The following is a 23,740-nucleotide window of genomic DNA, read 5'->3' on the forward strand; positions in this document are numbered from 1 at the left end:
AAGGGCTAGATATTTTATCAAATTCAACCCTCCAGTTAGTTAATTTTAGCTTTCTGGTCATAGCATGTTAGTTTTGTGGAATTACAGAGCTCATGGGCAGCTTCAGGGTTCATTGCATTCAGATTTTTATTTCTGAGTGCAAATCTGGAACTGGTCTCAGTCCTGAGTTCCAGTGGTCTCCTCCCTGAATCACACCAAACTACCTCCCACCAGAGCAATCTAATTGTATGGTGAAATGCAACCATATGAACCTTCCCATAGCTATGTATTTCCATGCACAAAATACTTTTTGCCTTCAAATGAAAAAATCTGAATATTATTTAAGACACACATGAAATAATCTGAATATTCACAAAGAAGGTCATTAATTGAAGGACACTAACAACATTTGTCATTATCACAATAAATAATGGAGAGAAAGAAAGTCATTGAGATTTTCCCAAGTTGATCCATGCAAGGATTTAGTAAGCAAATTTACAATCTTGCATGGAAACTGAATAAAGTACAAAGACAGGAGAGTCAAGGAAAAATAATATATTGGCTTCATCTGGTCATTAAGAAACCTTGATTCTCAGTTAAAGTTGCTAGACTCTGTGTGGAAAGGAGATAAAGAAATAGGTTTGCATCTTCAAAGGTCTAACAGCCTGGTAAAGTGAAATCTAGTTGCTCTTTCCCTGTGAAGCACATAAGGATATTCATCACAGCCCACAAAAGGAAGAGTGATTTTTGAATTGCTACATCTTAAGTGCATAATAGCAACTGAACATTTAAAATGTCAATGTGTAAATAGCTGATAAGCTCATCCCCTCCGAAAAAAAGTGTTTAACTGAGAAGGTAGAAAAATCATATTTGCAACTATAACTAAAACAATTTTAAAAATCAAAGAGTGGTCTCCAGAGATCCTTAGGCTGGGTATCAGACAAAGCAGACATTCCTCTGATGATCTATGGTGTGATCTTTGTATGGCTAAGCAACTGGCCCTTCACTGAGGCTTTGGGATCACTGGATACGTGCTAGGGAAGTTGACAGTGAAATTCCTCAACTTGGTGAGAGAAGAAAGGTAATAGTGACAATGAAATCTCTAGGGGGACCAAGGAAAGAATTTTAACTCCCAGATGTCTTTCTTCTCTTGGAAATCCCAACAAATCTGAAGAGGGAGTTCCTGGTAGAATGCTGGAAGGGGTGAGGACAGCAACAACCAGCTACCACTAATTCACTGGACATGTTAAAAATCTACCATGCCATACTTATGTATTGAATATGCAGACAGTCCTGGACTTACGGTATTTCCACTTAGAATTTTTGGACTTTATGATGGGTTTGCCAGATACAACTCCATCCTAAGTTGAGGAAAATCTGTACTTACAATGGTTCGACTTATGATTTTCTCCTCTACAATGGGTTTATCAGGGTATTAAATGCAATTTCAACATATGGTATTTTTGATTTATGATGGGTTTATCCAGACATGATCCCATCATAAATTGAGGAGCATCTCTATTTGATCAGATCTTTGATTCAGTGAATTTAAGGCAATCAAAATAGCAAGTGCAGATACCTGGGCAAACGTGATTATCCTTATCTAAATAAGCTATGTTGAAAAATAAAAATAACAGCAGCTATAAAAATTAAAATAATAATAGCTAATATTAACTGAGACTGTCTGTCCCAACTGCTTTCTGTGTATTATTGTATTTAATCTTTACAGTATCCCTTCTAAGATATATATTATTATTATCTGGCAAAACCCATGCTACTTCCTTCTTCTGTTTGAATAAGCATTTCTAAAATACTTTGTTAGTAATCTCTTCCAAGGCACTTAGCATATTCTACCTTGATTTCTGAGTTATGTGCTTGCTAATTTCTTTTTCTCAATTATAAACACCTTGAAAGCAAGAACCATAACAGCAAAATAACAGTGCTTGGCATTTAAGTGAGAATCTATAAATATTTGCTGGATTAGATTGAATTAATTTGAATAGAAATGTAGGTTGTTAATGTGTAAGAAAAACCTGAAGTTAATTTAGGAAGTCACTGCTTAAATTTCAGGTGTTTTTCTCAATCATCACAATATCTATATGGTTCTAAATATAAGCCAATTTGCTCTTTCTACATTTCTATACTACCATAATTTGAAAGTTTGACAATCTTATCACCTGTTCCTATCCTGTCTAGGATGACTGGGTAGCTGAGACTATCAGGGTATGAACTGGAGTGCAGACCCCAAGACATATAACTTCCAAGCAGCCACGTGTGGATAAGTAATGTTACAGATGAAGTAAACAATACAAATACAACAGGTCATGGGGGGAATTTATTATAGTGAAATCATAAAAATATTACTCCAACAAGAATTTTTGATGCTCTTTTCCTCATTACTACTTTCACATCATAGGTATTGTCCTAGATCATAGCTTTTAATGGCTTTGTGACATATAAAATATAGTTTGCTTTGGACTGTATTGAAAAGCCGGATAAATAATTTGTTGATATAGAAACATACTAAGGAACTTGATTTAAGTATGCTGCTCAGCACTGCTAAATATGTTATAACCACAAAGTCATTCTAGTCATTTTCTGTCACATCCTGCAACAATTTTTTGTAAAGATATTTACTAATTTTTAAATACATTTTATATTAAGGCATCTATACAGTTTTGATATTGCTATCCTAAGACCAATAACTATGTCATTTTTGAAGCTAATGCTGGAATTATAAACTTTTATTTTATACATAACCACAGATAGCTACTTATATAACCTTTGTTTCTATTTTCTATTACATACTAATTCCAACTTAGGAAAAAAATTATCTAGCAAATTATTAAACTGGGAAAATTTTCTAAGCTTTGGGGATTTGTATCCCCACATATCAGTAACTTTCAAAAATGTTATATATGATCTATGGTAATAGGTAATTTTACATTGTGGCCCAGGTCCACACAAACATACAAAAACTGGAATAAACGTTTTATAAGATAATACTTACCCTTATTATGTGCAACAAATTTTGATATTTTCTATTAAATTCTATCCTATTTCATGTTTTAAAAATGTTTGTCATGACACTAAATTGATTTCACAGCCACTAATGGATCATAGGCTTCAGGTTTTTTAAATGCCGTAAGCCTTAGAATAATAATAATATAAATTAGAACTGAGCTGTCCTCAAATATATTCTTTTCTCCAGAAATTCCTTACACATTTCCAAAATTGCCACTTTATTTCACAGCCACTAATGGATCATAGGCTTCAGGTTTTTTAAATGCCGTAAGCCTTAGAATAATGATAATATAAATTAGAACTGAGCTGTCCTCAAATATATTCTTTTCTCCAGAAATTCCTTACACATTTCCAAAATTGCCACTTTATGCATCAGTGAAACTAAAAGATCTTCAGCTATAGAGACGGACACTTTGTCTGTAAATGAAAGGTGATATAGGTATTTTAATGTTTTGGGTGCGTAGCATATTAGTTTTGATTCAGAGCTGTGAAACTAGGCAACTGTTAGTTACAGACACAAATATTGAGATTTTTTTCCCACAGAGATGAGAGTTCTTGAGATAAACAGGTAAGAGACAGAGATAAGAAGGGAAACTAGGAGATGCATCTGAACAAAGATAAAAGTAATAACTAATCTCTCCTTCCTCATTTCCAGCAAATGGGTTCAGCTGGCCAGGTCCTTAATTTACTTCAGTACCTATCCTTATGGAGAAAAATAAAATACTCCCTTCAATAACATCTACTTGCAGTTTCAAAGTAGAAATTAACAAATAATTGAAAGACAGAAATTATAAAGGAGGAACACTTTTCTTTATTTTCTTGAAATTTGTACCTGTAAATTTAGGGCACAATGAATCATCTTATTGTATAAATATGAATATAAAAAATATATTGTAACATTTTTTGAATTAAATTTACAATTTATACATGCTCAACTTCTATAGTAAGTACTCAATAAACATTTTATTAATGAATGAATGAAAATCTTCTAAATCAAAGATATGCAAGTAATTTTTAATATTGCCTAGTCTTCTAAAGAAATAAAAGTCATAGTTAAAAATATGTCAAATCCAGTTTCTCTAAATGTATGTTTATTAGTTAATTCAGATTTACTATCTACGACTATTAAATATTTCCATAATTACTAAATTATTCAACAGTTTATTTATTTCACTGTCTTCTTGCCTCTACTTCATTCAACTCCCAATCACCAAATGAAATATGAGGCAGAAGAAAACCAATATTTATTACATTATTCTTTTGCCTCATATTTCCAGTGCTTTCCAGTTCATATCCAAGATCCTAAAATGGGCAATTTTAGGATCTCCATAACCTGTATCTAGCTGATCTATCCCACCTAATTCCTCAGTTCTGCACTGTACACTCAACAATGTGGATAAATTTGTCTCTTTGAACATAGATGTATTTGCCTCTCTGCCTGTTTTAATGCTCATCCCTCTTCCAAGAAATGTCTCCCACTACCTCAGCACTTATCCAAATCCTACCCTCTACTTAAGGAGCAATTCAAGTCTTACCCAAACTCTCTCCTCAGGCCTTTGTAGTCTAGGAGTAAAATTGAGGTTCCTATTTGCATTAGCTACTTTTTATGCATAGCATATTATTCTGCAACTTACTGACTTAAAACAACTATTTAATTATAATCATTAGCATTTCTCTTTCTGTGGGTTAGAAATTTGGAAGAAGGCTATCTAAGCAGTTCTGGCTCAGTCTCTCATAAGGTTCAGATGTAGGCCAGGATGGCTTGACTGAGGCTGGAAGATTCACTTTCAAAGTAACTCCCTCATTTGGTGGAAGGCCTCAGTTACCCTCCATGTGGGCCTTTCCACAAGGCTACTTGGATGTCCTTAAGACATGGAAGCTGGTTTCTCCCAGAGTGAACAATCCAAGAAACCAAAGTGGAAGCTGCAACGCCTTTTATGTCCTAGCCTCAGAAGTCACACCATCACTTCCACAGTATTCTACTGGCCCCATGGGTCAGCAATGGCTTAATGTGTATGTGGTCTACACAAAGACATGAATATAAGGAGCCCAGAAATATTGGGAGGCATCCAGGAGGCTGAACACCACAGCACTGGTTGTAATAAACTGCTTTTTTAGAGTTTTGACTTTACCCATACCAAAAGTCCCTCAAAATCTCTCCTAATTATTTCTGAAAGTATCTCGCATGGATTTAAGCACAGAGTTCTTTCAAATACTATGCAATCTTTGCCTTTTGTTTTTTCTCTTTTGTGAGGAAGTCTGCTACTCAGGCTTCAGGTTTATAAAATCCCATGAAGACCCCTTCCTTCAACATCTGGCACCTAATACTGGTGACTGAATATACACTATTCAGGTGCCCTGCTGGGCTAAACTTCTTTGTGTGCCAAACATGATGTGGTAGCCAAAGCTGCCAACACCGTGGAGGCCGCCATGTGCTGGATGTCGTCAGGTGGCAGCCACGTGGTGCCATCTATTCTCTGGACCGGTAGCGGAGAATCCCCACTCTGCCTTTGTGGCACATGCCATTATATGGATACAGAGCTCCCAGCGATTTCAGACATTTTGCTGAAAGAGCTCTTTCTAGTGTTACCTCATTTTCCCCAGCATTTGGCCTGAGTCCTTCAGGGCTGAGGGATGAGTTGGTGATAGACACAACTGTATATTAAAAACAGCTCTTCCTCTCTAGTACGTATGATATTGCTGGGCAGACATAGCTGTGTGCCAGACTCCTTTCTCCTTTATAGTAATTATTTGCTTTCTCATAAAAATCTGTGTTTGGTAGACCTCTGTGACAAGAGTCCTAACGTGCACTCAATTTAGGCTCAACTGGGACTTCTGCTACACTCCTTCTTGTAATATTATTAAAAGATCTCCACCCCTGGAAATGGACAATCTTTTTTACTGGAATAAACTGAACCTTTCCCCAGGCTTGACTCTGAGGGATGCTGAGACTCACACAGGAAATAGCTGGGAGTCACCTGTGTGCAGACTTTCTGGAATCTCCAATGACAGAAGTAGGGTAATGAACCTTTATTTAACATCTCCTGTGAAAAGTTAATTCCTATTATAAGAGCTTCACAGGTTTGAAATCAGACAGACTGAGATTAAAAGCCCAATTTGTCCACATAGCAGCTAAATAAACTTGGTAAAGTTACCAAGTCTAATTCTGCTCATCTGATATCATATGTTTATCATAACCATTACATAAGACTGCTGCTTCTCACTGTGCTTGACAAATAGAAGGTGCATAGGCACATTAGTTATTATTATTATCATCCTATTCATTATTGATGCTGGCCCTTACAAGGCTTCTTACTATTCTGGAAAACTCCCTTTTCTAGCCTGGAGACTAATAGTAGACTGAGGTTTATCCTGGAGCTGATTTTCCAGGCCACATCACTGGTTGTATCCTCTTTGTCCCCAGAGTCAAATTTCATTTTTGGATCTTCAGGGCACAAGTAATTGAAGAAGTGAATCCCAATTTACCCCAGGTCTTCATTATGGGATCTGGAATATTAACAGTGGAGTTCTGTCTATGAATCAGTTTCAATGTTACCAGGGTTCCTGGCTACATTCTCTGCTCTGCACTTTGTCTTTCTGGTGGTTGTCTTCATCTCACTGCTTTTCCTCAGAATTCATCAGTTAAAACGACCCTGGAGCTATGCTTCTCAAAGTGTGGTCTCAGCATCACTTCAAGAAGGGAGGTATACTAGTTAAAATTTAGATTCCTGGGTCACACCCCAAACTTGCTGAATCAAAAATCCAAGGAGGTAGAACTCAAGAATGTTTTCTAGTTAAAATTTAGATTCCTGGGTCACACCCCAAACTTGCTGAATCAAAAATCCAAGGAGGCAGAACTCAAGAATGTTTTTTTTTTTTTTTAAATATAATCCTAAGGTGATTGAGATGCAGGGAGCTTCCACTCAAACTTTGAGTTGCATCATCCTACTGCCCCCAAAGTTTGAGAACCATGGAATCAAACCATCATTAATTAAGCCTGATCTTTAAAGGACCAGAAAAGCTAGAATTAGCTCACCAAATAAAACTGGACTTTTAAGTTACTAAGGTTTGGCTTTTCCTGTGGTCATGTGCCACAAGAAAAAATGGTATCAATGAAACAGTTATAAAATGATTGTTAGTTCCAATTCACAGTTCCATATATTTATTACACATGACTTTAGAGAAGAGCTTAATGATCAGCTACTAGTTTGGGTCATCCTGAAAGTTACTTATAGGATAGTGCCTTGAAATGCTGCCTAATTTGGTAGCTGTTCCAATAATTTGTGCTTCCCCCCTTGGGTTTTGTCCATTTTAATGCTAAAAATGACCTCCTATTTTTCTTCTTCCTCTATTAATTTGTATTAACTGTGGGAATCTAGGGTGCTGTACTTTTTTTCCCTGTAATCTAAGCCACCATTAAAACATTTTACTTTGGTCACCATTTGCTTAGAATGAGCCTCATCTCACCTCCTATTTCTATTACTGTCTGTGAAAGGCTTTATCCCTGCCACATACAAGCAGAAATTTTCTGCATTCTGATATATCTCAGGAAATTTAATCCGTATGGTCATGGGGCTTTCTGTGGTTTAAAACACCTATTTACATGTCACCAAGCATTCCCCCACAATTGTAAGACATGCTCTGCCCTGATAGAGTAGATGTTGTTCTCCATGGACTCTGTAGGTTTCAATCAACACACTTTTCTTTTGTTTTTTATTTATTTATTTATTGTTATGAATATTCATGAGATACAAAGCTAAGCCATCCCTCGTGCCCATGATGTGAGGGCCAGATTCCTACTGACTGGTTAGCTCAGTTGGTTAGAGCACAGCCTTACAACACACTTTTCTTTCTACTTCCCATTCTTACCTCCTTTTACACAATGCGGTGGTGGAAAGTTCTAGCTAGAGTCAAAAGGCCCTTTGCCTAAGGCTGACAGGGACCTCTCATTCTCTAGAGAAGATCATTGCTTTTCCCTCAAAGACTTAAAATCCTATCCTACTATCTGCAACAATATTTTTAACCCAGTTTCCTAGTGCCATGCCAAGGCTTGAGGCTATATGAGTGATCTCTGACAGTACGCAGTAGTCTCTCCATGGCTCTGTCACTATCCACAAGACAGTTAGTTTTAACCTGTGGGTAGTAATTAGACCATGCTATAAATAGATACTATATTATGATTATGAACTAATTCGGTAATTAACTATAGAGAAGCCCAAAGATTATAATTCCTGTTTCATTGGCCACACCAGCCTGAGGATTTAAAAATGCCGTAATGGCAGTATACTATTTCTCTACTTGGGCTTCCTCTCATGATTGTGAAATTTGTAGCCTTTTTTCTCCTAGGTGCTCATAAACAGAGATATCTCAGGTCTCATGCTGCCTCCACCAGTCCTTACTCTCCTTTTCTGGTTCTGAAATGCTATCACTGCCAAAAATAAGGACTTTCCTGGAAATGATTTGTAAAAGACTTTGCATTAAAAAAATGCCACAAACAAGGCCACCAACTTCATGTTTCAACATTTATGTTTCATTGTGGTAGGCTAAATAATGCCATCCCACCTTCCCAAAGATGGCATATCCTAATTCCTGGCAGTTGTGAATAAATATGCCACCTTACATGGCAAAAGAGACTGAGTAGATAATATGTTATAAAGGATCTTGAGACAGGAAGATTATTCTGGATTATCTAGAGTGATCTCTGACAGTACGCAGTAGTCTCTCCATGGCTCTGTCACTATCCACAAGACAGTTTTAACCTGTGGGTAGTAATTAGACCATGCTATAAATAGATACTATATTATGATTATTAACTAATTCGGTAATTAACTATAGAGCAGCCCAAAGATTATAATTCCTGTTTCATTGGCCACACCAGCCTGAGGATTTAAAAATGCCGTAATGGCAGTATACTATTTCTCTACTTGGGCTTCCTCTCATGATTGTGAAATTTGTAGCCTTTTTTCTCCTAGGTGCTCATAAACAGAGATATCTCAGGTCTCATGCTGCCTCCACCAGTCCTTACTCTCCTTTTCTGGTTCTGACATGCTATCACTGCCAAAAATAAGGACTTTCCTGGAAATGATTTGTAAAAGACTTTGCATAAAAAAAATGCCACAAACAAGGCCACCAACTTCATGTTTCAACATTTATGTTTCATTGTGGTAGGCTAAATAATGCCATCCCACCTTCCCAAAGATGGCATATCCTAATTCCTGGCAGTTGTGAATAAATATGACACCTTACATGGCAAAAGAGACTGAGTAGATAATATGTTATAAAGGATCTTGAGACAGGAAGATTATTCTGGATTATCTAAATGGACCCAATGTAATCACAAGGGCCCTCATAAAACAGACACAGGAGTTGTCAGAGTAAGACAGATGACAAGGTGATGATAAAAGCAGAGGGACAGAGACAGTGATTTGAAGATGCTACACTGCTGGCTTCAAAGATGGAGAAAAGGGGCCACAAACCAGAGGATACAGGTGGCCTCTAGAAGCTGGAAAAGGCAAGTAAATGGATCATCGCCTCAAACCTCTAGAACAAACCAGCCTTGCTGACACCTTGACTTTAATCCAGTGAAACTGATTTTGAACTCATGGCCTCCAAAACGGCAAGAGAATAAGTTTGTGTTGTTTGGAGACCCCAAGTAATTTGTGGTAATTCCTTACAGTAGTTATAAGAAACTATTACATTAACTAACATATTTAAAAAGAAATAATGATGGGTCTTAGTGTTTTTATAAGTATTTCATGATAAATTGAACATCTTGCAGCCTTTCAACAAACATGCAGCCAGCCCAGTTCTCCAGCTACAGGGAGAGGCACGACCACGTGATGAGAGACCCAGACTAAGAAGAGATTCCTCCTCTAGCAGACCTGTCCCTCCTCCAGGTGGAGGTGGATCTGGGAGAAGAGCAGGAGCATCAGCTGTGGTACAGATCTGCCGCCAAGGGACAGAAAGAGGAGAGACTCTTACACCCATGGTTCCCTGGGATCCCCAAGGGCAGAGCCCAAGGAGGGCAATCACCACTGTATCCATAGAAACCCATGGATTTTGGCAGATTATACAACGGCTCTATCCCTGCAAAGAATTAGGATTATTCTCCTATGTCTACCAATACGTATAAATTGGGGAGCATAAGACATATCCAAGTCTCTGTGGCCCAAGTTTTGCACTCCAATCTTTCCCTGACCTTTTTATTACATGCTGAATAGACCATGAAATGAAATTTCAAATGAGGCTCTTAGAACTCATGTTAGAGAAAGGTGCTCGGCATGTAAAAGTACTTATTTCACAAAATATGGATACCTCGTCCCAAAGTACTCTATATAATCTCAGAGAATCTGAACTAATTTATGAGACAAAGCTTAACCATATTTCTAGCCACTGTGGCCTTCACTACTTCATTTAGATAAAGATATTTTACTATGGCATTTAGAGATCTACTTGTGCATGAAAGATGAATGGTAGAAAGATCTCCTTCCTACAAAAAAGAAGAGGTCTCCAGAGGGACTTTATAAGTATCCCAGAATTGAAAGTACATGACAGCACATGGGGGGGAATGCAGCTAACTGGGGGGGCGGTGACTGAGGCTGGTGGGCAGAGGCATGTTCAGCTCATCACTGAGTTTCAGTAGCTTGGCTCTGGAGGCTTAACTTAGGAAAGGCCTCAGGGCTCAGTGGGTGAAAAAGAGTCTGGAAGCTAAAGGTGCAGAAGCATGCTCTGCCTCCAGCTGCTCCCCCTCCTTCTAAGTGACTCCATAGAGGGGTTCACAGGCTGGAAGGGCTGCTGGGCCTGTTTTGTGGCAGAGCCAAGTATGTGAACCCAGCATGAACACCACTGTGTAAACTGTTTAATGCACAACAAGTATCTGGATGGGCCTTGTCCTGAATCCCACAGCACTCTATCCTTTAGTTTTCAGAGGTGAGGAGAAGCCTAACAGTTATTCCATAGAATACCTCCCCTGATAAACCATGATATACTTGGGACTCTACTGACAGCACCTACCTTCAGAAGACCTGTCCACATACAAGTGCCCTCATGACGCTGGACTCAGGCTATCACACCTGTGTATGAAGGGTTTTCCACATTTTCCCTGTCTTAATGCCTCCTTACTGGAAATCTATGACATTATCATCACCCAATGGACCCATAAGCTACCCTTCAAGTACTGCCGTCAGCACTGCCTGCAGCTCCTGAGGAAAGTCATTTCCGGATCTCCTTTGACCACTCTACCCCATGGCAGGTGAGCTGCCTACCAAGAGGTGTGTTCAGATACTCTCCTTCCCTCCGGAGAGTAATCACAGGATAGATATAATGGTGATACAGGCTTTTTCTTTGGCTAAGATTCAGGGACCTGTGAAGACACATAAGTCTACATTCCACAGATACAACTGGAAATGGGTCTCCAGCCCCTCTATCTCTGTAGTTCTTCAGAAACTGGATAGCTTTATCTGTTCAGGACAGCCCCAGCCCCATGAGATAACCACGTGAGAGAGTATATACCCCAGTGAATCCCACCACCTGAGCCTGAGGAGCCAAAGGCTACACAAAACAACTACATTGATTAGAACAGTTTGTTCTGCAAAACCAACAAAATCAAGGGGAAGACACTACAGGTGTTTCCCATGTAGTTTAAATAGATTTTCATACTATTTCAAGCAGCCTCCAGATAACTTTAATTGAAAGGGATCCTACGTGACCTCCTGGTCCATGACTACATCTAAAACTTAAATGACAATTTAAGATGGTGGATTGATTCTGCTCCCTCAAATCCCTTGTCCAGCGTACTCACTCACTCAGGCCAGGTACTGGGGACTCATATATCCAAAACCATGGAAATACAATTTCTTCCTTGCAGAATTAGTTTGGAGATACACATGCATATGGACAGAGACTAGCAGTTCTGAATTTTTTTTAAAAACCCAGACAATCAAAGACTTCCAGTGGTTCTTGGGTTTGCCTTAAGTGAGCATCTTAAACACCAAATTTCCCAAGTTGCTCATAGATTCTGTCCAAAGGAAAGAGATTTATTGGATATCTACTCATAAGACAAAACATCTGAGCAGCTGACATCCCTGTCTGCTTCACCCTGATTTTAGTCTACTCTATCCAACCCAGGACACCAAAGATCAAACTGATTGTCCCAGCATCACAGTGGAGTCCATCCTGCCTCCGCACAGGTGAAGGTACATGTTGGGTCTGCATCTGCAGGATCTTGGTCCCAGCTACAGAAACATGCCTTATGAAACAGTCAGAGTTTCTGGTCATTAGAGCTTCCTTTGAGACCCAGAAGTCAGGTGCTGTCCCATGATGGCACAAACTTACCACTGCAGCCTTGAGTACTGAGGCAAAGACAGTCACACTGAGTCCCTGCTGGGTAAGATGAGAATAGTTTTTAAATATTTCAACTCTCAAATCATTTGTGGGACAGCCTGCACACACCTGCACTCAAAAGCTTAGTTTCCAAGAGGCAAAACAAGGAGAACAGGTCACCCTGCATTCCCCATCTTCTCAAAGTAATAGCCACAGAATATTATGGCTGCTGCCATCCCGGGCAAGGACAGATGGGAAAGCACAAGAGCTAATAAAACTTCTTGCTGTCACCGCATGTTCCCAGGATATCAGCCTAATTGATTTTGCCAGGGACTTGCCTCTCCTTCGGGACTTGCTGCCATCTTAGAGGGGGGAATGGGAAAGCACAAGAGCTAATAAAACTTCTTGCTGTCACCGCATGTTCCCAGGATATCAGCATAATTGATTTTGCCAGGGACTTGCCTCTCCTTCGGGACTTGCTGCCATCTTAGAGGGGGGAACCACTCACCAATATGCTGACCTCATCCTGCCCCTCATCTCCTTCCATGTGCCATCCAACACCTGAGCTGTGACTGTGACTCCCAGTTTAAAACCTGTTCTGAAAAGCATCATTCAGATTCTTTGGCTTTTGTATTCCCCTGTCTGCTAACATTTAGATATAAACCTATGGCCAGATGGAGTACATTAGCTCAACTATGTGGCAGAGAGAGCACCCACTCTAACTGACCCCATAGTCAGAAAACAAATGGGAAATATGTGGCCAGAAAAGAAATTATTGGCAGGACTGGCTACCTCGTTTGCAGGGCCCAGTGCAAACTGACAGTGTGGGGCCCCTGGTTCAAAAACTATTAAGGATTTCAAAATGGTGGCAGTAGAGCATTCACCCAAGCACGGGGCCTGTCTAAGCACAAGGCCCTGTGAGCGGCACAGGCTACACACACATGGAGCCAGCCTCGACCGTGGGGAATTGTGTTTCACTTCTCAAATTACCAGTGTTCTCCAAGAATCCACTAGAACATGTTAGGGTTTTCTACTCTACAGCCCACAAGAAACCACAGCCCACTCCTACTGAAGAAGAGAGGCTGTAGGTTATGGCACTGGAACCCGTTCTTCCTCAGAGCCCGACCCAGTTCTGCTACACCTGGGCTGTTACATTAGAAAAAATTAAATCCTGATCTGGGAAGAAGTTCCAGACACCTCCCATCTATTTCCAACTTGCTTGTGCTTGTTCTAGGCTTTGTAGTTTCTGTCTTCCTGGCTCCATAACTCGGCTTTGATATCTGATTCTGGCACCTCGCCTTTGGTATCCATCCAGGTGCCCCCTTCTGACTTCTCAGACTCTAGTTTCAGCTCTGACTGGTTTCAGCTCTGCTGGCTCCTCGAGTTTTGATATCCCACATCTCACATGAGACACTTTCTGTTCCCTCCCCTAGTTCTATGTAATCTCACTGGCCATGCTAGACATGTTTTCCCTATCAGCCAGGGAAAAAATACAATCAAAGATACCACGTGTAGCCATGACAGCAGTTACTGTCTTCAAAATAGTCAATAAGCAACAATTCTATGTTCTTTCTTTACCCGCCTGTTAACCACCTTCTTGACATTCTCTCTGTTCTTAGCTTCCATGACACTGTACTCTCCTTTTCTCCCTCACACCTCACTGAAACGCCTTCTCTTTTTTCTTTTCTAATTAGTCCTCCTCCTCTGCTGCTCCTCCTCCACCTCTAGCAACATAACCACCATCTTTTCACCTTACTGTGCCATAAATGTTAAGATGGCACAGGGGGCATCCCCGAGTGTTCTTCTGTTTTCTATGAAATTTTCTCCCAAATGTCCCATATCTTCTATAAATTAATAACCTCCAAATGATTGTCTCTATTTCTGGCTTTATCCCAAATTCCAGACTTGTATATTTCACTGCCTTCTTCATGTATTTATCTTTTGTCTGTCAAATTGGCACATACTTATACCGATATGTTCCCTCACTCTTAAAAAAAGACTGTTATTCCCTCAGTCTTTCTCAACTCAGTAAGAGGCACCATCAACTTTCTCATGCTAAAAGCTAAGCAGTTATCATTTATTCTGTGCTCTCCCTTACTCATTTGATCCAGTCCATCAGTGAGGCCTATTAGCCCCACTTCCAAATATATCTTTATCAATACACTTCTCTCCAAAGACTCTGCCATCTCCTTTATCTGAACCTCATCAATTTTATTCTGAAAAACAGCAATAACCTTCTAAATGGTCTCCCTTCTTACACTTTTCTCCCTAAAATCTGAATAGAAACTCTCCAAATAGAAACGGAGTGATCTTTTTAAAAATATAAATTAGATAATTGCTCTACTTAAAACTCCCCAGTGGCCTCTCATTGCATTGAGAATAAAATCCAAATGCTTCACAATTCCCACACTTCCCTCTCCCTCCCATTATACCAATCTTACCACTCTCCCTTTCAGTCAAGTTGTCCAACAACACTGCATTTCTCTCTTTGCTCAATGGCACCCCAAGTTCTGCACTTGCTTTGTGCCTCACTGCTGGAATATCTTCCCCTGATTTTCACATAGTTGAAACCTCCTCATTATCATCTCAGATGTGATGACCGTGCTGTCAAATGTTGCTGGCCCTACCATCTGATTTCTGTATCTCATCCCCCACTTTCATTTTCTCCTTCTTTCTTTCCTTTTTTCTTTTTCCTTCTTTTTCTTTTCTCTCTCTCTCTTTTTTCCTCTTTTTGTATTTATTTATTATTTGTTTATTAGGGCAGAAGTCTTTTTTAATTGAAACAATTGATTATGCATATTTGTGGGATAGAGTTGACTATCAGTACATGTGTACAATATGTGATGGTCAAATCAGGATAATTAGCTTATTGATCATTAAAATACATAATCACTCACAGAAGCCTTTCTTGCCTTGCTCATCAATGTGTCTTGAGCACTTAGATGAGTTGGCCCATAGTATATACTCAATAAATATTTGCTGAACAAACCAGGTCAAAAAGTTATGAAGTCCCCATACTGGCCATCCGCCAAAAGGAAAAAAAAGTTATGAGGGATAGTGTAATTCAGTAATATGTTTGTCAGTAAACCACAGCTCATGAGTCAAATCTGGCTCACCACCTGCTTTGGAATATAAAATTTTATTGGAACCCAACTATGAGCATTTATTTACAAATTATCTATGGAGGCTCTCACACTACAACAGAAGAGCTGAGTAGATACAACTAAGATCATATAGCTAACTCACACAGTTGAAAATATTTACTATAAAGAAAAAGTTTGCCCACCCCTACAATAATATATGCCCGACCAAGTTGACATTCAATTTAAAAGGAACAGACAGACATTATCAGGAACTATTTCTGAAAAGGCGCATAATTCTCTACTGCAAATGACTTGGCCCTTATTCTTATAGGGTTTGTCTCCCACTCTGTGGAGTTTATGTATCTTACCAAGGTCTCCAGGACACTAGCCACTCCTGCTTGCTTAGCTAGTACAGTCAGCATGATGTCATTAATATATTGGATCAATGTGAAATTTTGCCAGATGTCAGAGAATCTAGATCTCTTTGGAATATATTGTGTCAGAGGGGCAAATCTGTAACTGAATATTCTTGTTCATCCCACATAAACTTGAAGTGCTTCTAATTCTTTTTCTAATTGAAATAGAAAAGAAGGCATTCTGCAAGTCAATGGCTGAATTCCATGTACCCAAAGCCTTATTAATCTCTTCTAACAATAATACCACATTCAGAATAGCAGCTATAAATGGAATGTTATTTTACTGAGTTTGTGGTAGCTTGAAGTACAATAGCTTGAAGTAACACTTACTGTTTAATTTGACTATCAAGCCCTTACAGAAACTGGATGAATCCTGGAAAATTAAATGGTGATGTAATAAGAGGCATCACTCCTACAATCTTTACGTCTACAATTGAAACACTAATCACCACCACTGCCTGCACACTTGGTAATTTTTAAAAATTCCATACCTTGGTCAAGGGGCAGGGAAGAGCAATTTCAGAAGCTTTCACTTGCTTCTGGCCTTGGACTTCTTCTCTATGATAACTCTTACCCTACAGGTCAAGGACTCAGATGGGTGTTATCCAACGCCACAAATCAGAGAGTAGGAAAATAATAACCAGGTGGTGCCACCCATGTACCCAATAGTCACTGTAAGCCAGGACTCCATTTATTATTTGGCCTCTATTATTCCATATGCTCACAGGGGACCATGGTGACCTTTGAGTGTCCTAGTGTGGATATCAACTCAAATTCTGTATGCAATATGTACTTGCAGATCTCTCCTCCTAGGGAATCTGGCTACTGTGTCAATAGGTGCTGTATTTAAAAATCAGCTCAGGTCTGGATACTGAGCAAGGACTCATGACTATTTATTGAAGTGACTGTGCTTAACATCTAGTTTTTCCATTCTTACCATGTTCTGGTTGTTGATATTAAACAACACCCTTGCTGGTTGCCCATCTATCGTGCTCCTGTAGACACCATTCTCTGTTAACCATGCCTCCAAATCTTCTTGACTGCCCCTCTGATCTTTCTGGTTGTTACAGTAACTGTGACCTCTTATTTTCTGGATTTGAGCAGTTCCTCTAGGTGTTTACAACTATGTTGCTTCATCATGCACATGGGTATTACAGAGCCCAGGTCTGGAAGCCCCTCACCTGCTATCTGCCCTGGCCTGCGGAGGATATCTACCCCTGAGCTTCTCAGTGATGTTGGTGCCCCTCTCACCAGAACATTCTTCATGGCCTTCATGAAGAAACATAATCATATGGTAGGTCTTCTGGCCTACACAATATATCCATTTTAGTATGTCCACCTCCCCTGAGACTTTTTATTCCTTTCCCTACGATATATGAAAACAATCCAGGAATTTCTACTTCAGTCAGTATTGATCTTTAACTTTCCACACATCTACCAGCCATGCCAGCACTGAATTTGCCCCGTTCCTTACTGTCCTTGCAAGGTGTTAAATAACATGTCCCAAGAAAGTGCCAGCAAGTAAATTAAGTTTTGATTATTCTGTCTTAAGTTCTGCTTCCCCGATCAAACAACTTCTAATCTAATCTAAAGTCAAATCTCTAAGTATGCACAGAGAAAAGGCCATGTAAGGACACAGCAAGAAGGTGGTCCTCTATAACCCAAGAGAGAGCCCTCACCAGACACCAATCCTGCTGGCACCTTTATCTTGGACTTCCAACTTTCAGAACTTGAGAAATAAATTTATGTTGTTTAAGCCACACAGCCTGTGGCATTCTTTTATGACAGCCTGAGCTAGCTAATACATCACTCCTGTCTGTTTTTTCTCATCAGGAGAGAAGGGGTATTTGTAAGTTACAAAATTATTTAACTGTCTGTTAACCACCCTCGGTTTCCCATTATCTCTTTGTAAGGTGTCAATACAACCTGCTTTTATGACAGCCTGAGCTAGCTAATACATCACTCCTGTCTGTTTTTTCTCATCAGGAGAGGAGGGGTATTTGTAAGTTACAAAATTATTTAACTGTCTGTTAACCACCCTCGGTTTCCCATTATCTCTTTGTAAGGTGTCAATACAACCTAGCAGTAATCAGGCAACTCCACCATCCTTGAAGGAGTTGTTCTGTACATATATTTCAAATGCCTGAATCATTGCACCAGCAAGGCCACTCCTCTATACCAGGACATTTTCCCAGGGCACCACTGCTGAAATCTTCAGTAATTAGGCCACCATCTCATGCCAGAGAGTATCCATGCTGCACATTTCACTTAGGACCAGATCCTCTTTGACAGTCATGTAGGGAGTGAGGCATTCTCAAAACTGATCTAGCTGCCTGATTTCCTGAATCAATCAATTCTAGTATCATTTGTGTCAGTCTAGGTCCTCCAGTAAGCAAACGTCAAGACAGCATTAGACAGTCCGGAGATTTATTGTGTTGGCTCTGTGAAGGATTGAAGGATAAAAGTGGGAGTGGGAGTAGAAAAGAAGAGCCTTCAGACCACTATATAGTCTGACACTTTTGAAAGGAGAGAGGGAAAAAAGAGTTGGTAATAACTAACCTCTGAATATAGTGCAGTTTTGAGAAAATCTTGACCAGGCCAGTGAGCAGACCCTAAGAACAAGTTGCTCTTGGAGGACTCTCATGTCAACCATTAGTGGTCTGCTTCTTACATCCCCACCAAGCTCAATCATTGACTCGCAGCAGCTTGGAGTAGGGAGTGAGGCATTCTCAAAACTGATCTAGCTGCCTGATTTCCTGAATCAATCAATTCTAGTATCATTTGTGTCAGTCTAGGTCCTCCAGTAAGCAAACATCAAGACAGCATTAGACAGTCCGGAGATTTATTGTGTTGGCTCTGTGAAGGATTGAAGGATAAAAGTGGGAGTGGGAGTAGAAAAGAAGAGCCTTCAGACCACTATATAGTCTGACACTTTTGAAAGGAGAGAGGGAAAAAAGAGTTGGTAATAACTAACCTCTGAATATAGTGCAGTTTTGAGAAAATCTTGACCAGGCCAGTGAGCAGACCCTAAGAACAAGTTGCTCTTGGAGGACTCTCATGTCAGCCATTAGTGGTCTGCTTCTTACATCCCCACCAAGTTCAATCATTGACTCACAGCAGCTTGGGATGTTGATCCAAAAATGCTATATAGCTGGGGCTTCAATCAACTACGCTCCTCACATCAGGTCTTCTTGGAAGAGATGTGAGTGGCCTATTTCCATGGCCACCATAGTGTGGGTATTAGTGCTTTGACTTAATTAAAGAACGAAGGTAGAATTCTGCTATTTTCTTACTAAACCCATTTCTTTTGCATGCCTCTCCTGACCATTACATTTCCCTGCCTTCTTGAAGGTAGGTGCTTAACATCTAGTTTTTCCATTCTTACCATGTTCTGGTTGTTGATATTAAACAACACCCTTGCTGGTTGCCCATCTATCGTGCTCCTGTAGACACCATTCTCTGTTAACCATGCCTCCAAATCTTCTTGACTGCCCCTCTGATCTTTCTGGTTGTTACAGTAACTGTGACCTCTTATTTTCTGGATTTGAGCAGTTCCTCTAGGTGTTTACAACTATGTTGCTTCATCATGCACATGGGTATTACAGAGCCCAGGTCTGGAAGCCCCTCACCTGCTATCTGCCCTGGCCTGCGGAGGATATCTACCCCTGAGCTTCTCAGTGATGTTGGTGCCCCTCTCACCAGAACATTCTTCATGGCCTTCATGAAGAAACATAATCATATGGTAGGTCTTCTGGCCTACACAATATATCCATTTTAGTATGTCCACCTCCCCTGAGACTTTTTATTCCTTTCCCTACGATATATGAAAACAATCCAGGAATTTCTACTTCAGTCAGTATTGATCTTTAACTTTCCACACATCTACCAGCCATGCCAGCACTGAATTTGCCCCGTTCCTTACTGTCCTTGCAAGGTGTTAAATAACATGTCCCAAGAAAGTGCCAGCAAGTAAATTAAGTTTTGATTATTCTGTCTTAAGTTCTGCTTCCCCGATCAAACAACTTCTAATCTAATCTAAAGTCAAATCTCTAAGTATGCACAGAGAAAAGGCCATGTAAGGACACAGCAAGAAGGTGGTCCTCTATAACCCAAGAGAGAGCCCTCACCAGACACCAATCCTGCTGGCACCTTTATCTTGGACTTCCAACTAACCCCCCCCCCCCAAAAAAAAAAGCACTATGTTAGGCAATGTTCTGTAAACATAGGAAAATTATTTTGGGGGTGGGGGTTAGGTGGGCTGAGAAAGTAGAAATTTGTCATTTTTTTTGTGTGTGTGTGTGTGTGTGTCCTTTTTGAGACCGGCCGCACCGCGCTCAGCCAGTGAGCGCTGTGAGCGCACCGGCCATCCCTATATAGGATCCAAACCCGCGGCGGGAGCGCTGCTGCGCTCCCAGAGCCGCACTCTCCCAAGTGCACCACGGGCTCGGCCCTTGATAGAAATATTTTAAAAGAAGTGATTTTTAAACGTTCTATTTTGATAACTTAGCTAGAAACATCATGTGAAATATGTGTTGAGAAGGTAGCATGAAGAGGAAATGGAACACAGAAAATAAGTGATTCCTTATTATTATCCACCCTATCTTGTAAATAATGATAATCTATAAAACAAACCTCAACTCTATAAATAATTGAGTAAATTTCTAAATAACTAATATAATTTACACTTATAAGTTTCTTACACAAATTCTTTGATATCAAGTTGCAAAAATATGACTCAATAGTGTATCTCCAGAAATGTTTTCCCAAATGATAAATGACTACAATTTCTGACTAATCCAAGTCATCCTTGTTCAGATCATGTCTGAACTAAAATAACATTTTAAAGAACTTTTCATGTTTTCTTTAATTATGTATTAATGAAATAAGCCTATGCCTGATACCTCAACAATGACTGGGAAAATTCTGTGTAATGTTGCAGGACTGTGTGAATGGTTATAGGAAATCTTTCTAAACTCAGTGAAACAGATACAATCAACTTTAACTGCAAGATGTCCTTGTTTTTAATATGTAATAGTTGAATCATTTTTACATGATTTGTGAATTCAAGAAGCAAGTGCCAAATCACATGTGAAAACGTGAAATGATTTGTAATCATCTAAAATCTATTATACTCCACCTGCCCATGAAACTAAGATCTTAACACTTTGTGTTGCAGAATGGCATGTGTTCAGCATATTGAAAAGAGCACAAGAACTGTTATTTCATTCCATGTTTAAACATCCTAGGTCCCTCTCACCTATCATCTTAAAGACACAAATGTCTATTAATTCTAGTAATATTTCAGTGCTTCCACTTTTAGCAATTTCCTTCAATAATTATACCTAAATTGACTAATGAATTACTCTTAGATTTCTGCATTTCTTTAATTTATTGTTTATATGTATTGAGTGCCTAATAAATTCCAGGCAGTGTTACAAACACTGAAGAATCTCAAAGTAAAACAGACTGGCCAAAAATGTTGCTTTTTAATACCTAAAGAGAACAACCATAAAAAAAAATAAAGAAAAGAAAGAAAAAGCAATATAAAAATATCAGATAATAATTGCTTTGCAAAGAATTAAAATTGGGTGGTGTAACGAAGAGTGACATTGAATGGCAAGGATATTTTAAATATGCGGGTCAGGGACAGACTGTCCGGAGGAGACATTTAAGCTACAATCTGAATGACTAGACTGAGGCAACCGCAGGAAGATCAAGGGTAACTGAGGACCAGATGGCAGAAGCAGCTAGTGCGAGGGTTCTAGAGCAGAAACACACTTGTAGAATTGGAGGAAGAGAGGGAAAGCCTGTGTGGCTGGAGCATATTACACAAAAAATGATAGAGACAGATGAGGTACAAGAGAACAGCGTTTTATTTGTAGTTAGTATTTTTAGATAGGTTTGTGGCTTTTTTATTTTTATTTTTTAATTGACACAATTGTACACATTTATGGGTACAGAGTTATATTTCAATCCATGTATACAATATATAGTAATCAAATCAGAGTAATTAGTATATCCATCATCATGAAAATATATCATTTCTTAGTGATTAGGGTATTTGAGCTCCTCTCTTCTAGCCATTTGAAAACATACAATAAATTATTGTTCATTATAGACACCTAGCACTGCTGTAGACCACTAGAACTTATTTTTCCTACCTAACTGTAATTTTGTGTCTGATAACCAACCTCTTCCTATCTCCCTTTCCCCGCCTTTCTCAATCTTTAGTAACCACAATTCTATTCTCTACTTCTATAAGCTCAACATTTTTTTAGCTCCCACGTATGAGTGAGAGCATGCAATATTTATCTTTCTGTGACTAACTTATTTCATTTAACAAAATGTCTTCCATGTTGCAGCAAATGACAGGATTTCATTCCTTTCATGGCTGGGTAGTGTTCCATTATGTATAAATACCACATTTTCTTTGTCCATTCATCTGATTGATTCCATATCTTTACTATTGTGATTAGTACTTCAATACACATGGGGGTGCAGATATCTCTTCAGTATGCTAATTTTCTTTCCTTTGGATAAATATATAAAGTTTGAATTTTATTCAAGGTTGCCTGAGGTGCCACTAGAGGGTTTTAAGCCAAAAATGATATAAAATGAGTTATACTTCCAATTTGAAGGAATATTTTGTGGGAGTTCAAAATATGGGCTGAATTTAAGACACTCATTGGCACTACCAAAAACAACATACTAGTAATATCTTTAGACAATAAGGAAATAACTTTCTACTTAACAGAGTACTCATTCCAACATTTGACTAAAATAAGTAATAAGAGTCTATACATTTTTGACAGGTAGCTATTATTAATATATAATTAGCTCCAATGTTCCTTAGAAGAGAATTAGACTCTTTTGGATAAAGGGACTTCTTCATGATCTCAGTGTAAGTGCAGAGAAGTAAAACCCATGTGTCTTACACCTCTCTTCTCAGATCTAGCCACAGTGGTAAATCCCACTCTGTTACATAAGAATTAAGGACATCAGTTGTTAAAAGAAGGAGGAAGAGAAGAAAAAGAAAAATTTTCCATTAAGTGATTCAAGATGGACGTTAAGGCCACATTAGTCTTTGTCTTAATTCAAATAACATCCAGCTAGTACAAAGATTTACCTAGCTATCTTCATTTTTTTTTATTTTTATCCATTTACATTTTCTAAATTTTATAAAAGATATTTTTTAACAAAAACGGTGTATAATGCTGCAGAAGAAAATAAACAGAATAGGGAACAAGGAGAAAGTAAAAATAAGAATCGAAATATGAACTGAAGCTAGGGAAAGGCACAAATTAAAAATTAGGAGCCTGGCTTCATCCTATTTGCTGGCTAGTTCTTGTGAGAAATATATCGGATTATCCAAACAAAGCATTTAGAGGTGAATGGAAAATGTTCCTCTGACCATCCTTGAAACAGAACCAAGAGGTAAATATAATTACAATAGTCTAATGCATCACAGTGCAATGAGATAGCTAGATACCCTGTTAGCATGGCAGATTGACTACAGACATTTATCTCCACTCCCCCACCAACAACTTTAACATGACAGGAGATAAATTTTAAAAAGAAAAGTAGACAAAACAATGGAAAACATTACGCAAGAAAATTCAACTAATTTTTGGAGGGCAGAGTAAGGTCAGGAAACTGACAAATTTGGAAACCTTCAGACAGAAACCCCATTGAGAATAAGTTGGTTAAAACCACAGAAAGCTCAGGACTCAGAGGCCACAGCAGACTGAGTGTGGGTAAGGTCCAGGGATAAAAACAATCATTAAAAACTGTACAAGGAAAAGTTAAATCTGATTTTTCCCTCTGCTCCCAGAGGGCTATTTCAATTAATATTGAGATAAAGGAAGGTACTATGGTCATAAAAAAGATGTTATTAAAAATAAGAAAAAAATCGGAGAA

Source organism: Galeopterus variegatus, unplaced genomic scaffold (assembly GCF_000696425.1).
Source record: "Galeopterus variegatus unplaced genomic scaffold, G_variegatus-3.0.2 Scaffold2100, whole genome shotgun sequence".
NCBI classification, from domain to species: Eukaryota; Metazoa; Chordata; class Mammalia; order Dermoptera; family Cynocephalidae; genus Galeopterus; species Galeopterus variegatus.